The sequence below is a fragment of the Orcinus orca genome, chromosome 13 (genome assembly GCF_937001465.1).
Source record: "Orcinus orca chromosome 13, mOrcOrc1.1, whole genome shotgun sequence".
Lineage (NCBI taxonomy): Eukaryota > Metazoa > Chordata > Mammalia > Artiodactyla > Delphinidae > Orcinus > Orcinus orca.
The window spans coordinates 53,354,888-53,375,138 of record NC_064571.1 but is presented as its reverse complement, the minus strand read 5'-3'; the positions used below and the strand labels follow the sequence as shown (position 1 = coordinate 53,375,138).

Below are 20,251 nucleotides of genomic sequence, written 5' to 3'. Positions count from 1 at the left end.
AATCACACATTTGGCAAATTGGGAGTAGCTTGGACATTGAACTAACTGATCCTTCTGTGAACTGGCCTTTAGGGATCTGGGCTGCTTCCAATCAGCTTCCAGTACTTTTTTAAAATACAGGTCAGTTCAGTACACTGCACTTGTTTTTCAGTAAAATGCTGACACATGTCTGCTCAGAATAAATTAACTTGACTATATCAACTGACTTACTTGGTGGAAAAAGGCAATTCACAAACCAGTTCCTATGCTGACTTTTCTCCGGACTTTCCCCCAGATTCCCACCATTACGGTTTAATCTTCTCTAAGTAACATTAATAATTATTGTCTTTTTTCCACCCAATCTCTCACACAGTTTTAATAACAATAAATGAAGGGATAGACTCGTGAATGAAGCAGTTAATCAAAGTTTTTCCTATCTACTTAGTATTTTTTTCCTTCCAGTTTTATTGAGATATAATTGACATAGAGCACTGTATAAGTTTAAGGTATACAGCATAATGATTTCGTTTAACATATACCGTGAAATGATTATCACTATAACTTTAGAGAACATACATCACCTCATATAGTTGCAAAATTAAAGAAATAAAAAATGTTTTTTCTTGTGATGAGAACTCTTAACAACTTGTCACATATAACATACAGCAGTTGTACATCACGTTGTACATTACATCCCCAGTACTTATTTATCTTATAACTGGAAGTTTGTACCTTTTGATAATCAATTTTAAAAGAATGGTAAACTTTTAAAATTTTATTTATCATAGTGACACCTGTTGACCTATACCTGAAATTCTGATTATTATAAATATACTGAAGAACGCAATGATAGAAATAGAGAAAAGAAGGACGAGGCAACAGAAGCATTTTAAAATGTATTAAATTGTACCTCGTTAAAAAAAAGAGAGAGAGATTGTAGGAATTGAATATTGAAAGCCAAAAGAGCGGAAATGTAGGACACAGACAATATTAAAATTGAGTTCAGAGATGAATGAAAGTGAATTCTAAAACCCAGGTGGAAGGGGAAGGCTTTACAGAGTAGGTGAGTGTTGAGCTGGAGCCCCTGGGTATTGATTCAGGAAACTAGGATCCTTACAAGCCATTGGCTAAACAAACCCAATAAACTATAGGTTACAGCCTGACTATTCACATTATAAAAGTCCCTTCATATAGAGGGCATTTTTTATGATGATCATTTCTGCTTTTCTAATAATATTTAATTTTACAAAACTTCAATTGATACATTACCTTCCAGCATCGCAGCCGCTGCATGAACGGAGGTAGTTACTTGTTCTGGAGTTTTCCCAGCCACAGTGTTTACTCCAAGCATTAGCTCAAACCCTCTGCTTAGTCATCAGTTGTTTCACTATTCTTTGTAAGTAATTAGGATAAGTGTTCTCAGGGTCAACAGTACACTCACACCACCCTTGACATGGATGAAAGGAATGTGTTAAAATTAAAGGGACTTCTTTTGACAGAGCATTCTTTTTCAGAAAAGGGTAAAGGTTTGAATCCTTCTGATCCTTCTGGAAGAATGTTAGATTTTAGGGGCTGCCTTACATGCAAAGAACCATGCAGAGTGTTTACATGAACCTCTCTATACTGATTGATGGCTCAATCTTTACTGTTTGGAGGTAGAGTGGGGGAAGAGGAGATTAAAGCAGGTCCATTTTAGATGCCATCCTTTGGGTTTATTACCAGAATTGCCAAGAGGATTTTAATAAACAACTTTCTCCCATCCAAGTTTAAGGAGAGAGTTCATTGTAAAATGCTATTGTGTACTTTGTCTTATTTTTCTTGGAAGGTCCTTATAAACTTGCTCCATATCTGTTCAAAATGCTTCAAGAAATGCTCATGGGCTTCCCTGGTGGCGCAGTGGTTAAGAATCCGCCTGCCAATGCAGGGGAAACGGGTTCGAGCCCTGGTCCTGGAAGATCCCACATGCCGCGGAGCAGCTAAGCCCCTGTGCCACAACTACTGAGCCTGTGCTCTAGAGCCTGTGAGCCACAACTACTGAGCCCATGTGCCACAGCTACTGAGCCTGCGCTCTAGAGCCCATGCTCCGCAACGAGAAGCCACCGCAATGAGAAGCCTGTGCACTGCAACAAAGAGTATAGCCCCTGCTCTCCGCAACTAGAGAAAGCCCATGCACAGCAACGAAGACCCAATGCAGCCAAAAATAAAAAAATAAAAGAAATGCTCACATACTTTTTATCCTTTGTGATCAAAACCTTTCCTCTGGTGTTCTGAGTGGCTTGGCGAGGCCAATCCAGAGTTGATCAGAGGTATGTATTATCTACACCTGCAACCTATGATGGACGGAGACCACATCTATGTACATACTGGGGACGGGGACTTCCCTGGTAGTGCAGTGAATAAGACTCCACGCTCCCAATGCAAGGAGCCCGGATTCGATCCCTGGTCAGTAAACTAGATGCCACATGCATGCTGCAACTAAAAGTTTGCATGCCACAACTAAGGAGCCCATGTGCCAAAATTAAGGAGCCCACCTGCTGCAACTAAGGAGCCAGCAAGCCATAACTAAGGAGACAGCAAGCTGTAACTAAGGAGCCTGCAAGCTGCAGCAACTTAACACCAGCACAACTAACTAAATAAATAAATAAATACTGGGGACACAAGAAAGTGTGAGCCTGGAGCAGAGCTGAAGGCACTTTAGTCTTCCTGTGGACTGGACAGCAGATGGCTGGGCAGCCCCTGGCTCTCAGAGTCAGGCAGGGTGGCTGCAGCTCCAAGGTTGGAGGCCCAGCTGCAGGAGGGAGAGGTTCCTGTGTCAGGGGGAACAGCTCCTCTACTCTGCCTATCTTCCTCTCCCTGCTGACTCAGCCGGGTTTGGGCTTGCCCAGGGCTCAGTTCATTACCTCCTTATCTTTACAACTTTAGTTCCACAGTTTACAAGCAAATTCTTTCTGGGTTTCTTAGCTGAAATCCCTGGGAAGAAGAATCTGGTTTAGGCCATTTTTGTGTGTCAAGCCATCCATAACAGCTAATTGGCCCATGAGTGGCCTGGCTTCCCTTGGAGCAGGAGCCCCCTCTTCTGTCTTGTGGTCGCTCGTATCTAAATTCACAAGGTTCCCTGGCCTGGAATGACCTGCTTAGGCATAGTTTGGGGCTATGAATGAGTGGGGCAGGGAGGAGGGTGACTGATCAGGCCTGAAGCAGCCCTGATGGTGGCCTCTCAAAGTCCCTTGGGGAAGTGTCTCCTTCAGCCTTTCCTCCTGTCAGGGCCCACCTATACCCTGGGGCCTGGGGAAGGAACAGGCCTCGCACAGTCTGCTCTGGAGCCCACTTGTTTTAGCCTGGATTCTTTAAAAACTGGGCCTGGGGCAAAACGTAACTAAGATTTTATTGGGAAATCAACATGGAAACTTGGGCAAAGAGAGTGTGTATTGCCTAAATAACTAGCATGTGTCATAACCTAACGCAAAATTTGCTCAACATTGTTACAAACCAAAGAAAGGCTTAATTCTTAATTTTGGCTTATTAGACTGGCAAAAATGTAAATATCCAGTGTTAGGAGGGTATAGGGAAAATGTAAGAGAGGGTATACTCTCACAATGGAAATGCTCACCAAAAGCCTTGAAAAGGTGCATACTGTCCAACCCAGCAATTTCATCTGTAGTAGGAATTTGAAAATTCACAGGATACTCCCTAGTATGAAACACAAATGCAGCCCTTTGGTTTTCCACAACTGATCTTATTTCCTCTAAAGCAACTATCTTGATGGAAAGTGAGAGAAAACTAAATTTAGTCCACTCCACTAAATCGCAGTTTAATTACATAATGTAAGCTGTCCATTTAGATCCTCAGTCCATCCAGGGAATTGCTCAGTCTCTTAGCTTTTCTCTCTTCTCCTATTTCACTCCAAGATACTTTTAGGTATATAGGTGATGGGAGGGCTTACATATCCTTATGGTGGAAGGGAAAAGGCTCCTTGGAGTTCATGTATGTTACAATCCCATTTTAGTTATTAACAAAGAGTGCAAGTGTATGGGCTTCCCTGGTGGCGCAGTGGTTGAGAGTCTGCCTGCCAATGCAGGGGACAGGGTTCGTGCCCCGGTCCGGGAAGATCCCACATGCTGTGGAGTGGCTGCGCCCGTGAGCCACAACTACTGAGCCTGCGCGTCTGGAGCTTGTGCTCCGCAACAAGAGAGGCCGCGGCAGTGAGAGGCCCGCGCACCGCGATGAAGAGTGGCCCCCGCTCGCCGCAACTAGAGAAAGCCCTCGCACAGAAAAGAAGACCCAGCACAGCCAAAAATAAATAAATAAATGAAAAAAAAAAAAAAGAGTGCAAATGTGTCAAAGAAAAAACGTGTAAAGCTACACAGCAAACTCCTCCCTTTGAGTTACCTCTGGGAGGTGGGATTGCCCTGGGTCACTACATTCTTTTACATTTATGTATTAGTTCAATTTTATAAGAAGCATACATTCATTTTGTAATCTGAAAAAATAATGATGTTTTTGTTCCAATAAAAAACAAATAAGTACAACGAAGGATGTTAAGTGGGAAATTTTGATTGAAATGCCAAGATATGATAGTTACTGATCATCAAAGGTGTGAGTGGACCACAAAGATGCAGATCTTCAAAGGAAATTTTCAAAATCTGGTTACCTGTCTCTTGGTCCTCTCATCTAGGGAATCCCTCACCCAGAAAGATGATATAGGAGAGTCAGAAGAAGAGAAGGTTGCAGGGGGGCAGATTTTGAGGGGAGGATTTCTTTGGGAAAATCTAAGGAGTTACCTGCTCCCTCCACTCCAGTCTAGTGAGAGAGGCCTCAAGGAGACTGACCATTGCAGGAACTTGATGTGGCCTCTGCCGCCACTGGCTGGCCCTGGAAAGCTAAGCAGCCTTGGCAGACAGAAGAGGATCTGGGCATGAACTGCTCTACCCTCAGAGTACAGGTCAAAGGAGACAAGAATTCTGGGGACCAGATGAGGAGGGGGCAGAGGCAACGTCCACCTGGGGTGAAGCCTGACCAGGAGGGTGGCCAGTCTCTCAAAAGAGACTCAGCCGTTAGAGGCCGGGAGGCAACTGCTGCAGCAGAGGCTGTGGGAAGCAGAGGAGCAGGAGGAGAGGGAGCTGGGTCTGAGGAACCCAGAAGGGGAATCTCCCGGGGGTCTCCCATGAAAGCCCCTAGGAGTCAGCTTTAAACATCTGCCAGGAATCTATGGGTCCTCAGGTGTAGAACTTATAAATCCATTCTACCAGGAACTTTCCTATCCCCCTTCCCTCTGCTCCTTTTCCAACTTCAACCTTAAAGGTCAGAAGCAGCAGCAAGATGAGGAGGAAGAGAGTAAGAAAGAGAAGAAACTGAACACAGCCTCCTCCAAGGCTGCAGACCACCCACCTGCCATTGACCCTAGCTTTGTGGGAGTGGGAGAGAAATATTATCTTTGAATGAGGATTTAAACATTGATTAATTAAGTCCACATTTGTGCCTTAAAGTGACCCCTGGACTTTACCTAAGGATGCACAGAAAAATTTATGAGCTTGACAGGACTTTTACGCATGGCCAGGAAAAGACCATCCTGACCCCCACTGGAAGTGGTTAGAAAGCCATGGAAGGGGACTTCCCTGGTGGCACAGCGGTTAAGAATCTGCCTGCCAATGCAGGGGACACGCGTTCAATCCCTGGTCCGGGAAGATCCCACATGCCGCAGGGCAACTAAGCCCACAAGCCACAACTACTGAGCCCACGTGCTGCAACTACTGAAGCCCACACACCTGGAGCCCATGCTCTGCAACAAGAGAAGCCACCTCAATGAGAAGCCCGTGGACCACAACGAAGAGTAGCCCCCGCTTGCTGCAACTAGAGAAAGGCCCGCGCACAGCAACAAAGACCCAACAAAACCAAAACAAATTAATTAATTAATTAATTTTTAAAAATGTAGACACAAACTTTAAAAAAAAAAAGAGCCACGGAAGGGATGGACTTGGAGGGTATTATTATGCTAAATGAAATAAGTCAGACAGAGAAAGACAAATACTGTATGATATCACTTATATGTGAAATCTAAAAAATAAAACAAACTAGTGAATATAACAAAGAAGAAGCAGACCCACAGATATAGAGAACAAACTAGTGGTTACCAGTGGGGAGAGGGAAGGAGGGAGGGACAAGATAGGGTTAGAGGGTTAAGAGATACAAACTATTATGTATAAAATAAATAAGCTACAAGGATATATAGTACAACACAGGGAATATAGCCAATATTTTATAATTATAAATGGAATATAACCTTTAAAAATTGTGAATCACTATGTTGTACACCTGAAACATATAATATTGTATGTCAACTATACCTCAAATTTTTAAAAAGTCAATGGAGGACAAAAATAAAGTGGCTTTGACAAATACAACCCACAAGTCCCGTGTGTTCAACATACTGGTTGTACAAGGTTCCTTTCTTAGAAACCACTCTGCCTTGAGTTCCTAGATACACTGAAACAGTACCACTTATATGTCAGCAAGAGTCCCTCATTCTTTGGAGGTCTGGGTAATTCCACAGCCTGGAAAAGCTTGTTTGTTTTTTTTTTCTAACAAAAGACTATTCATATGAACAGGTTTAATGTAACCTGAAATGTAAAAGATTCGAACCAGTAGTGAAGTATCTAATTCTTATTTCAACTTAAAAAAATAATTAAAATAAATAAAATCAAAATAGGATAGTGACCAGAATAATAGTACCATTATAATCACATTAAATAGAAAAGCTTCCATCAACATTTTAAGAATGTAATAAATGCAGTATGATACATTTTAAAAATACTCCACTCAATTTTGTAATCCATTTTCATAAAAATGTTACTTAGAAGAGAGGCTTGGACACCCCTGGAAAAATGAGAAATCAGCTTAGAAATACATAATATGCCAGGATTTACTAATTCACTGTTAAAAAGTACCTTATATTTCTCTTAGATATTTTAAACAAATGAATAATTATATTTCACATATAAGACAGGTGGTACTTCAGCTACATTAGAATTATATCAACTTTTAGATGTACATTTAAATTGTCACATTTTATAAGAAGTTAATTTTCATTTCTCCTTATTTTAAAGGCTCACCAGGTTTGCCAGTATAGTATTAGGATCAGCAAATGTTGGACTGAACTACATTTAGTTATAATATGTCTAACATCCAATTTCACGTAATATATGTGAAATGATACACCCCTAAGTGGTATTTAGATATATTTCTTTGAAAAAAATATTAATTTTATGAATGTGATAAGAAACAGCCTTATTCACTGTATGCTTTTTTTTTTTAATGAGCAGTACAGATAGCAGACATATAACTTCTTACTACCTATACTGACTACTAAGAAATAAAGCCGAACTTTAGAAAAATACAATGCAAGAAAAGATTCAAGTTAAAAATATACTCCTTTGGTTAAAAATCATCCCCTTAATAATTTCATCTGTAATCTAAACTCAGCATGTCTCACCAGCCCAAAGTAATCTTCTAAATGTCATTATACTTGTATTACAGTGTTTTTTTTCAATCCAGTATTTATGGAGGTCACTGGGTTGCAGCAACAAAATATTTTAACTCTAGGAAGAGAGTGTAGCCTTGTTGCATCAGCTCATTTGACAGATGTCTTTCTTTAAAGGTTTTATTTTAGAAACCTCTGACACATGTAGTTTTCTTCAGATACTGTATATCCAAACTTTTTATAGAAACCAGAGTTTTATGGTAGACATTTAAGGGTAATATTATAACAGTTCAGTTTCTTGCTTAGCAAAGTAAGGGTTGATAATAACAATTTGCCAAGCTGCTTTCCTCTGCATTCATCACTAACAACAACATCTTCTATTCTTCCTCTCTTAGCACAGGAATGGATTAATTTATGTTCTATTATCAGAGTTGCTACAGCAACTATCTGTCCTAAAGTTACATCTTCCACAACTGTAACATAATAATCCCCAGATTACTTCATGTGCTCAAAAGATTTCATAAATTGTTCCGGGTTGACAACTCCAGTCTCTGTCAGCTGACCTAGTACCTTAAAAAAACCTCTATTTAAATCAGCAGTACAAAGAGGCCTCAAAACCAAACCTTCTCCAGGATGTGTTGGGGAAATGGCTAGAGAAAATGTAGCTGTATTCTGACTCCAATCCACTTCTTTGAGTAGACTTGGGTCAAACATAGGCGTTTCATCAGGTTTCATCTTTGCATTAAGGTCAGTAGAGACCTGCAGTCGGCGCTCCTCTCCAGGCCCGTTGGATTCTCACCCACCGAGGTACACAGCACTAGATCCACATCCGGCTTCAGCGGCAGCCCCACCTCCTCCACCTCCGGCTCTACAGTCTCCCGCAAGGCTGCCGCTCCGGTAGCCACCGCCAGGACATGGCAGCACCGACACCTCCAGCCCGCCCCTCCACAGCCTGGAAAAGTTTGATCTTGTCCAATAATTTCTCTTCATTCCCAGAAATTTCCCAGAAACTCACCTGAGATGCCCCTAGCCTCTTATTTCTGTGTCTATTTTGCTTTCCACTCTTTCCTCTCATCAGCCTGGATGCAGAAATAGCAGCTCTTAGCATTCCCTCCATAGAAGACTCTCCTCACACAAAGAGCAGTTGTGAGTAGTGGAGACTTAACTGAAGTTTTTCCATCTCCTCAAAGTGGGGCAGTGTTTGATGGTCAAGGAGGTTTCTTTAGTAAAAGTTCAGTTGAGTTCCACAACATTTATTGAGTGACTGCTATTACCAGGTACTGTGATAAATGCTGGAGACACAGAGTAAATGATATTCTCTATCCTCAAGATATTTATAGTCTAGCTGGAGAGAGAATGTAAGAGAACAGGTAAATGCCTGTTAGAGCCCAGGTTGCCATGGCAGCACACAGTGGCCGGGGCAGGGCGGGGGGGATGTAAACAAGGCTAAGGTGATTATGGGGGGAGTCAAGGAAGATGTCCCTCTGTGATAGAATAGAAGAGTGATAAAATAGCAGACTGGAAAGAGAATCAAATAAAAATTTGAGAACAAAAAAATACAATAAGAGATGTTAAAAACTCAAGGGATGGGTTCAACAACAGTCTAGACACATGAGAAGGAGTCAATGAATCAGAAAACATGGTAAACTATCTAGAATGAAGTAAAGAGAGACAACAAGAGAGAAAATACAAAAGCAAGGGTAAGAGACACAGAATACAGTGAGAAGGTCTTACTTATACCTACTTGGAGTCTACTTGGAGCTGAGAATGAGCAGAGACAGTATTTGAAGATAATAACTAAGAATTTTCCAGAACTGATAAAAGACTTCAAGCTCAGAATCAAGAAGAGCAACAAATTCCAAGATAATTTAATTAAATCTATTCTTGGAACATTAAAATAAATCTGCAAAGAACAAACCAAAAAAATATTAAAGATAAACAGAAGAGAAAAAATATTATTTTCAAAGGAGCAACAGACAGCTGACTTCTCAACAGCAACAATGGAAGCCAGAGAACAGTGTAATATTGTCTAAGTGCTAAAAGAAAATTGCTAGTCCAAAATTCTGTATCCAGCTAAACCATCCTTCAAGAATAAACATGAAAAAGTTAAAAAAAAATAAAAAGAATAAAGATGAGAAGACTTTTTTTTTTTTTTTGGCTACACCGTGCAGCATGCAGGATCTTAGTTCCCTGACCAGGGATTGAACCTGTGGAAGTGCGGAGTCTTAACCACTGGACCACCAGGGAAGTCTGAGAAGACATTTTTAGACAAACAAAAACTGAGTGATTTATCGACTAGCAGAAACACTCTATTAATTTTCTATTTCTGCATAACAAATTACTACAAACTTAGCAGCTTAAAACAACACCCACTTATTATCTCACAGTTCAGGGAGAAGTCCAGGATCAACTAGGTTCTCTGCTCAAAGTATCACAAGGCTGAAATCAAAATGTTGGCCAGGGCTAGGGTCTCATCTGAGGCTCAAAGTCCTCTTCCCAAGATCGCGTTGTTGAAAGTGAGGTCTAAAAAAAGTCTGAGATTTGAGAGTATACAAATCATATCCTCTGATACAATGCAATTACACTAGAAAAAAAAATTTTTTTAACTCCACATTTACTTGAAAATTAAGAAATACTTCTTAATAACACATAGCTCAAGTAAGGTATCACAAAGGAAATTAGAAAATATTTTGAACTGAATGTTAACAAAATTTCTATGTATAAATATTTGTGGGATACAGCTGATAAGAGGAAATTTATAGCCTTAAATGCATATATTAGAAAATAAGAAAGGTTAAAAATTAATGGGCTAAGATTCTACTTCAAAAAGTTAGAAAATAAGGCATGGGATACTATATTATTATTCACAAAGATTCACTCCCTCTGGGCACTGGCATCAGGTTTAGCTGTATTACCTGCTCTGGTCAATGGAATGTGTACAGAAGTGTTACATGTCACATCTAGGCAGAATTTTTACATACGGTTCACCATCCTGTCTCTTCCCTCTGCCACAATGATTGTCAATGCTATAGACAGTGGCTGTTCTGCCAGCGTGAGCCACAAAGTGAAGACAATGTGGAAAAGAACCCAGCTAACCTGGATGGAACAGGCAGCATGAGTGAGAAATAAACTATGTTGTTGAAAGCCCTGAGAGTTGGGGGGGATTGTTTGTTACTGCAGCCTAACTTAGCCAATCCTGACTCTTACAGAAGTACAAAAGAAACCCAAATACAGTAAAATAAATGAAATAATAAGGATAACAGCAAAAATCAGTGAAATGGAAAATAACATGCCATAGAGAGGATCAACAAAATCAAAAGTTGGTTCTTTGAAAAGACCAATAAAATTTACAAATCCTTGCAAATTATCAAGAAAAATAAAAAAAGAAAACACACAAATAATCAATGCCAGGAATGAAAAGCAGATATCACTATAAATTCTATAAACATGAAAAAGATAAGAGGGGGCTTCCCTGGTGGTTCAGTGGTTGAGAGTCCGCCTGCCGATGCAGGGGACACGGGTTTGTGCCCCAGTCCAGGAAGATCCCACATGCCGCGGAGCGGCTAGGCCCGTGAGCCATGGCCGCTGAGCCTGCGCGTCCGGAGCTTGTGCTCCGCAACGGGAGAGGCCACAACAGTGAGAGGCCTGCGTACCGCAAAAAAAAAAAAAGAAAAGAAAAGAAAATACAACCAATGTCAGAGACAGAATGGCCCCAAAGATGTTCGCATCCTTATCCTCAAAACCTGTGAATATCAATCTTACATGGCAAAAGGGACTTTGTAGATGTGATTAAATTAAGGGCCATAAGCTGGGCAGATTATCTTTTTTTTTTTTTTAATAAATAAATAAATTTATTTATTTATTTTTGGCTGTGTTGGGTTTCTCCAATCGCGGCAAGCGGGGGCTACTCTTCATTGTGGTGCGCGGGCCTCTCACTGTCGCGGCCTCTCCCGTTGCAGAGCACAGGCTCCAGACGCGCAGGCTCAGTAGTTGTGGCTATGGGCTTAGTTGCTCCGCGGCATGTGGGATTTTTCCAGACCAGGGTTCGAACCCGTGTCCCCTGCATCAGCAGGCAGATTCCCAACCACTGCACCACCAGGGAAGCCAGGGAATCCCTAGGCAGATGATCTTGTAGTATCCCTGTGGGCCCAATGTAATCACAGGAGTCCTTATAAGAGGTAGGCAGGAGGATCAGAGTCTGAGAGAAGATGTGACCATGGAAGCACAGATTGGAGTGATGAGCTTTGAAGATGGAGGAAGGGGTCACCAGCCATGGAATGCAGCTGGCCTCTAGAAGCTGCTAAAGATAAGGAAACATGTTCTCCCCTTGAACCTCCAGAAGTGCAGCTCTAAGCCGACACCTTGATTTAGCCCCTAAGACCCATTCTGGCCTTCTGACCGCAAGAATTGTAAGATAACAAATGTGCTAGTTTTAAGCCACTACGTGTTTGGTAATTTGTTAAAGAAGCAATAGGAAGCTAATACAACTAGATTGATCTTATTCTAGAAATGCAAGGATGGTTTAACATTTGCAAATCAAAGTATTTCACCATATTAATAAATTTAAAGGAGAAAAATGCCTATCTCAAAAAATGTAAAAAAAAAGTATTTGTAAAAATCAACTTCAATCATAATTTTTTTTAAAAATTCTTTTAACTAGGAATAGAAGGAACTTCCTAAATCTAATAAAGGATATCAGAAAGCAATGGAGTAATTACCATAAAAGCTAGCAGTTACCTTTACGAGGGCTGGGGTTGTGTTTGCGAAGGGATATAAAGGGAGACTTCTAGCAAGCTGGTAAAACTCTATTTCTTGACTCTAGTTGGTGGTAAACAAGAGTTTGCTTTAGTCTAGCACACAGAATATAGTCAATATTTTATTATAACTTTAAATAGAGCATAATTATAAAAATATTGAATCACTATGTAGTATACCTGAAATTAACATAATATTGTAAATCAACTATACTTCAACTTTTAAAAAAGGTGCTTTATAATAATTATGTTTTATGTACTTTAATTGTGTTATTTTTCACAATAAAAAATGTTCTTAAACAGATAGCAAAGAAAGATTTGAAAAGCAGATAGAGCAAAGCTATTGTTTAAGGCCTAAAAGTGCTATAATCACTGAAGGGCAGACACTCAGTTGGCCTTAGGAGTGGTAGGGCTTAAAATCAGACCAGCTAAGGTGAGCTGAAAAGGCTCTGGGTGAGGCTGGCTTCTCTCCCCAGGATGGCAGTAACTGGGCAGGGAACCAGTACTGACCAAGGCTAGGAGGAAGGATGGGCCCCCATTCTTGGGAGGGTACCACTGCAGCAGTCCTGCAAGATGCCACAAAAGCCACCAAAGAGAAGCAGGAGTCACCTGGGAGCACAGGGAACAGAACAGACAGGCTGATGGGAGGGAGTTTCGTGCATGGAGGGAGGTGCTAGTATCTCAGTCATGAAGTGGGTGGGTGGAGATAGGAGACACTCCAGAGCTCTCATCTCCCAGGACTAGGAAAACTTTTAATGTTCTAGGATTCTAAAATTAACATAACTGGGGGGAGGGGAATTGGATAAAGGTAGTCAAAAAGTACAAGTTTCCAGTTATAAGATTAGTAAGTACTAGGGATGTAATGTATAATATGATAAATATAATTAACACTGCTGTATGCTATATATGAAAGTTGTTAAGAGAGTAAATCCTAAGAGTTCTCATGAGAAAAAAAGTATTTTTTTTCTTTTTCTTTTATTTTGTATCTCTGTGAGATGATGGATGTATGTAAGTCAGATCATTATGCTGTATACTTTAACTTATATAGAGCTGTACGTCACTTATATCTCAATAAAACTGGAAGGAATAAAATAAAATAAAAAACATAACAAATAATTACTAATTACACACAAGCACAAAGAATTCATGGTTTTGAAACTTGCCTTTGTACGGCCTTTTTCCTTATCCCCAGCTTTTCTGGCAGCTGTCAAAGGGAAAGACTGACCATACAAGCCAGCCCCTGGCAGAATTCATGTCAACATTCTAGGAGGGCTGGTTGGGCTAGCCAGTCCACAGCACTGATAATTAAGACATGAGTTACATCATGGGCCAGAAATGCTATGAGCCAATAATCACGGTAATAAGTAAAAGTTGGTTTCTGTATATAAGGATGTGGGCTATGACTACAGAAGACTGGAAAGGCAGCTGTCATTCTGCTCTACCTCACATACCCTGATGACCTGGGTGGATGAAGGGACTGTTGACTGTGAACTAAAGGTTTAATTCATATTCAAAGTTAGTATACTTTTTTAGGGTTCCTTTTGGGACCCCCAAATGACAAATACAATAGTGTGAAAGAAGAGGCTGGAGAGAACATCTGAAGAGGTGGGAGAACATCTCTTCATCAGGCTCTCTCTCCCTCTGGATGGCCTAACGACTCATGGCCACTGTGATAACCAGTATAAATAGGAGTGATTTGATGGGGGCAAGGGGATGTTGCAATAATCATATATAATACGACTTTGAGTCAGTGCATAGGAAGAACCAAACATCCTGACAGCTTACTATTGACACTGACATGACTTTTCTATTGCAGGAAACTCTTGCCCGGGATAATAAAAGTTGTAACTATCATTTTTTGCAGAAATTTCAAGAAGAAAACCATTTAAATGAACTTTGCGACTTTTCAATATTTTGCATCCAACCACTCTCTAAGACTCTGAAATCCTTGCCTCAAAACCCTCCCCTTGGGCTTCCCTGGTGGCGCAGTGGTTGAGAGTCCGCCTGCTGATGCAGGGGACACGGGTTCGTGCCCTGGTCCGGGAAGATCCCACATGCCGCGGAGCGGCTGGGCCCGTGAGCCATGGCCGCTGAGCCTGCATGTCCGGAGGCTGTGCTCCGCAACGGGAGAGGCCACAACAGTGAGAGGCCCGCGTACCACAAAAAACAAACAAACAAATAAACAAACTCTCCCCTTGCCCTAATAATCCTCAACTATTGTATCATTATTCTTGTCCACTCCCTAATCAAGCCCCCTCAGTGGAAGAGCTGCCTTCAAATAGACCCCAACACTTCATAAATATCCCGACTTTGCCTCCCCATTTTAGATGGTACACTGGCTCTGCGGAGTAGTTAGTGTTCTCCCTTCCTGCGATGAGAACTCAGCTTTACATTATCACAAAGTTGTTTTGAGGGTATTTTCAGGGAGCCACCATTCAATTATTGAGCTTCACCAAGATCCAATGGAGACCCTCTTCACCACTGCAGCGCAAGACCCCTGCTTCAGAAACAGTGTCCCCTTCTGAGGCCCTCGATCCCCTCAGGGGTCTTTCAGGCTTCACTAGTAAGGGATGTAAGGCTTGTCCTGGGCCCAAGTTCCAATTTCTTATTTTAAGTCTCCTTTTTGTTGAGCTCCCCAAATACTGAATCTATTTTGTTTCCTAGCAATAAGGAACTCTTTTCAGGAATCCTTTGATTACCTGACCATATTTGAAAATCTTTTCTCCTTGGTGCATATCCACCTTATCACTAACCAGGCAACTATTTGTCTATGTCCATCCTGGTCATTTATTGTTGTGCATATATTAGAATAAAGTTCATGGTGAAGAGGACAGGTGTGGGTCCCAATAAGTCCATCCCTAAGCCAGCCCAGGGAAAAGTTTTGTCTCAGGCCACTGAACACCACCTTATGAGAACTTTCCTCAGACTAGTTTTGTCTGTGAGAGTTTGGATCAGCAGAGATCTCTCCACGCCCTTCATCTGCTGAGAACTGTAAGTTCAACAGAGTTGCCATTGGGTAAGGTCTAGCTGTGAGGTTGGGGGTCCCCGAGCCACAGGATACACAAGCAACTCTCCACTGACATTCCCAGTCTTAGTATAAACCTCAGTCCATGCCTTCCTTGGACCCAACTTCTGCTTCTTACCTGTATTGATGCTATTGCCCAAATCTGTGCACTTGTTTTTCTAAATAGCATCATTTCACCAAGGATAATTCAGAATGACAGTGGCCACTATAAGAACTTTTGTTTTTGTTTTTTCTTTTGAGTTACGCGGGCCTCTCACTGCTGCGGCCTCTCCCGTTGTGGAGCACAGCCTCCGGACATGCAGGCTCAGCGGCCATGGCTCATGGGCCCAGCCGCTCCGCCGCATGCGGGATCCTTCCAGACCGGGGCACGAACCCGCACCCCCTGCATCGGCAGGCGGACTGTCAACCACTGCGCCACCAGGGAAGCCCCACTATAAGAACTTTTGATACGAACAAAGTTATTCACTTGAGAAGTGCCTTTGAAGGAAAAGGGAACATAATTTCAAACATCCAATGGTCTTCCTTTTTTTATTAGCATGAAGAGGCATCCAAAAGAAATTGGATTCCAAAATTGCCTCCTTAACAGATTCCTTGGCCAAAGCAAAAGAAAAATATGAACTTAAAACTGTCTTTTAGATCTCCCACAAATCACAACTCAAACACACTATTCCTCTTCCTCTGTCCTACATTCTTCCATCTACTGCTGCCCCATCTCTCCCTCTGACCCCCTCTCCTTCCCTCCTAGCCAGCCAGGTACCCCAAACCTCACTTAACCTCTTTAAGGGAAACCTCCTTCAGCACAGAGAAAAACTCTTACGGTGAATTTTAAGCTCTGGTTCCATTCTCAGCTGAAAGCCATTGCCTAAGACTCTCCAAGGCCTAGATAAGATAGAACATTGCAGAGGAATTTAGAATAGTTTGAGGGACATGTAATCCAGAGTGGCCAGATATATACCAATAGTGCATACGTTGCAAAAAGTTCGATAAAAAAGTTAGAATTGGAAGACCTCCAATGATGACTTAAAAGACCTTGAATTGTATAAGAAGCTGAAGGGACTTAGAAACACTGCAGATGTCGGTCAAGGACTTTCGGAGGCTATCCTTTGCCTTTCCTGTGAAATTAGTGTTCTGATTCAGTTCTTCAAGCCAAAAAAAAGAAGCCTGATGGAGACTTTAGGGATAGGTTCTTTAATACGTTGCATTCAGTAGTAAATCTTGAAGCAGATGTGACCCTGGCTCTCCCTCTTATCTTTTTGTGAATGGCCTCAAAGCAGAAATAGAGGATTTAATATGCAAGCAAAAAGTAGGGTGGGAAATAGGCCCATGGCCAGACCTCCAAAACCTTGAAAGAGCTCTATTTTAAAAGAGCTCTAGAACTAAGAAACTAAAGGGAAAAGAAAGAAAGAAGTTATCAGTGAAGGTGTTCCATTTCCCATTCTACCTGCAAACCCACGAGGAAACATTTCTCTAAAAATTAAAAGACAGTCTTACAATTTTGATTGATATGGTCACAATAATATCAATCTTAAACCTGAGCACTATGATACAGATCTTCCTCAACTTATAATGGGGTTACATCCTGATAAACCCATCATAAGTTGAAAATATCCTAAGTCAAAAATGCATTTAGTAAACCTAACCTACCATCATAGCTTAGCCTTGCCACCCTTAAATGTGCTCAGAACTTACATTAATTAGCCTGCGACTGGGCAAAATCATCTAACACAAAGCCTATTTTATAATAAAGTATTGAATATCTCTTGTAATTTATTGACTGCTGTACTGAAAGTGAAAAACAGAATGGTTGTGCGGGTACAGAATGGTTATAAGTGTATTGGTTGTTTCCCCTTGTGATCACGTGTCTGACTGGAAGCTGCCCTGCCCTGCCCAGCATCCTGAGAGAGGATCTTACGGCACTTTGCTAGCCTGGGGAAAAAGACCAAAATTTGAAATTCTAAGGGTGGTTTCCACCAAACTGATATCACTTTCCTACCATCTTAAAGTTGGAAGAAATCAAACCATCATAAGTCAGGGACCCTCTGTACAACCCTTTCCTTGGAGTCAACAAACTACTTGGTCAGGCATCTATCTAATAATCCTAAATATCTAAAACCACACCTTCCCTAGGCCCCGGCACTTAACCATCAGCCCTGTACTTTTAACCAAGGAATGTTCTTTTCTCCTTTGTGACACTACACTCATTAACTTAATAGCAAGGGATTTACTGTGTGAATGGAATTGCCACATTAAATGCTCTCCTGAGGCCTCTTCCCTCCAGTCCCTGAGGACCTCCCTGTTCATAATGAGGTCCTGGCTAATTCGGTTATTTATTTGCCAGTACTTTTGTGTGTAAATCAAACATAGATTGAAGCTCACCTGTGGGCAAGCAATTCCAGAATGTCAGACATTCTACTAGAACTAAACCCATCAAGGTTCAGACTGACCCACCTAAACCTCTACCCAAGTTTGCACAATAGCCTTTAAAACAAGGCACTAAGGAAGGAATAAAACTAAAATCAAAAGCCATAAAGAGAAAGGAGTCTTCATACCTCATCCTAGTCCTTGTCATACTCCTATCCTCCCAGTCAAAAGCCCAGTGGCAGGAGTATAGATTCACTTAGGTCCCTGGGGCCATAAATAAGTCACTCTCCACTTCCCTTTAGAACCAAACTCAAATACTGTTTTATCCTCAAGGCCTAAGGAGACTGACCACATGTTGTACAATTGTAGAACTCTGTTGTGCTTTCTTTGGTGTCTCTTTAAATCAAAAGTTAATACCTGTCTTCTCCAAGGAAAATCAACAACATACTTGGACTGGTATGCCTCAGTTTCTGAGATGCCCTTCTACTTTTCACAAGTCCTCAACCAGGACCTCCAGAGCTTTAAATTGCCCTGTGACCCTATTCTTAGCCAATATGTGGATAATCTTTCTTGTTCCAAAGGTGAGGCAAGCTCCAAGGCTGATTCATCTCTCTGCTTCCTCTTTTAGCTCAGGGAGGGCATATGGTTTCCAAGAGAAGTGAACAATTTGTCAAAGGAAAGTGCACGACCTAAGACAAGATTTATTCCGTGGAGGCAAATCTCAATCCAGACAACCAACTGTGCAAAAGGTACCCGGCCAACTAAGAGACAATTATGAGGATTCCTGAGTCTCACTGGCCACTGTAGGCTGTGTGTTCCCAAGTTTTCTGAAACTCCCATACCATTATTTGACCTGCCCAAGTCTCTGGTAACCAAACCTTTTCTCTGAGAACAAACATGAACTTGTTTTTTGTGAGTTGAAATGAGGTGTTCAATACCCTCCTACTCTGGGCCTAACTAAAATCATAAGCCTTTCAACCTATAAGTAAATCAGAGATCTCACTAAGCCCTTAACTTCATGAGAATAAAGACTAATAGCTTAGCCTCTCTTGTGATCCAATGGCAAGAGCTTCCCACTTTGTTAAGGGGCAGCAGCTAAACAAATAGTCTCCTATTGGCTTGGCTTTAGAGTCTCCTTTAAACCAGATGGTCCCTCGTGCTGTACCATCTTTCTTGCTCCCTGAAAATACACATTTCTCATTAAGTCGATTTACCTCCTGCGAACTTCCTTCTTTTCTCTGAGATGCTACAAAGATTGTCAAGGCAGTGCTCTCCCTCACTCTGGTAAGCAATGAACTCAGCTTCACCTGATCAGCAAGTTATTTCGGTAGCATTTCTGAGCTGGCAAATGACAGCGGTCTTTATCAGAATGTGTCCTAAACTCTCATCTGAGACATCCCAGATTATTAAAAAATAAAAACAACCACCACTCTTTCTATTTGTCATTGATTTTGGAAAATATTACTGATTGGATCATGATTGTTCTTTGTTCTTGTTCCTACAGCCTCTTACTCCCCTGAAAGATGTTGGTCACTAATGGGCTGGGGTCCTGTCTCTGCTGGAAAAGAGCCGTGAAGGGGTCCAGCATGTGTTCTGTGGTGCTGAGGGGCAGTTTGTCATAAGCTTTCACCATGTTGCTGTGTTCCTCCCTCCCATACCCACACAAATATTGATGCATCCGCGGAAGAAACAGGCAGCAATACCCCTTCAGTTAGTTCCCTGGAGTCCAGCAAACTGGGGGAGGGGTTGGCAAAGGATTGGAGAGAAAAGAGGGAGGAGAGGAGTTTTCCTTATTTTGTCAGGATTCCTCTTATCAGCTCTGCTTTTCTTTGCCTGCCCTAGGGCTGACTCTGGGGAACGCCAGATTGGGGCAAATCGCAGGGTGTCCTCAGGCCACCCTCACCCACAGTACACGCACATCTCTCTCCAAGTGAAATCTGGTTCTGGTGACCAGCAAGGGCAGGCAAAGGGTAACAAAAAGCCGGCTAGAGCAGTTGACAGGAGTAGGTGAGGAGGAGTTTGTGTAAATTGAGTAAACTGCCAAAGCTGTCCCCATTTTCCTTCATCTATCTCCTGGTCTCTAAGAGCTCAGGACAGACCCCAGAGCGGCAGCCAAGGTGAGGAATTCTGCCCCCCAAACAAGGAATGGAGCAGCATTTGAAACCTACAGAAGAGGATATCCACGGGGGAGGGGGGGGAGTTGGGGGCGACAAGGGGGGGCGGGGGGGTAGGAAGACTGCCTTCAACAGATAACCCCTTGTGGGCCCAGGAGCCTGAGCTCCACTTGACAAAAACTTCCCACGGTTACAGTTGTCTAGAAGCACGAAGCAGTGAGTCTCCTGACACTTAAAAGCTTGCTCTAACTCTCCCGTATTCTGGAATCTTCGGTCTGTGCCATGCACTATGTCACTTAGTTTTGTTTTGTCGCTTTGGTCTCGCTGTGATTTCTTGAGTGATGGCCTCCATCCCCACACGGGACTGTACGCTGGTGTCGCCCCGAGGCGGGGTCACCATAACCAGTGTTAGGCAGAGGGTGTCGTCCGCCTCTGCCCCCGAAGCCGCCCTATAATCCTTTGAACTTCTTCGTCCCCACAGCAGCGAGCTAAGTCATAGAGCTCGGTACAGCTTTGATCAGTCTTCAGACACCAGAATTAA

At 42.0% G+C, this 20,251-nt stretch overlaps 1 long non-coding RNA gene and 1 pseudogene across 4 annotated transcripts in view; one reads left to right on the top strand and one right to left on the bottom strand.

The window, feature by feature from the left end:
* Positions 1-19,220, top strand: part of LOC117199460 (uncharacterized) — a 31,797-nt gene extending 12,577 nt beyond the window's left edge. For 2 of the 4 annotated variants that reach the window (XR_004480701.2, XR_007471058.1), the window contains one exon: positions 1,805-2,197. This is a non-coding gene — a long non-coding RNA (uncharacterized LOC117199460). Of the gene's footprint in view, positions 1-1,804; positions 2,198-8,203; positions 11,081-18,224 lie in introns of those variants that run through there. The other 2 variants (XR_004480702.2, XR_004480703.2) reach the window with 2 other exon arrangements.
* On the bottom strand, positions 7,217-8,207 carry LOC101274313 (glucosamine 6-phosphate N-acetyltransferase-like; annotated as a pseudogene).
* Positions 19,221-20,251: the final 1,031 nt, after the last annotated feature.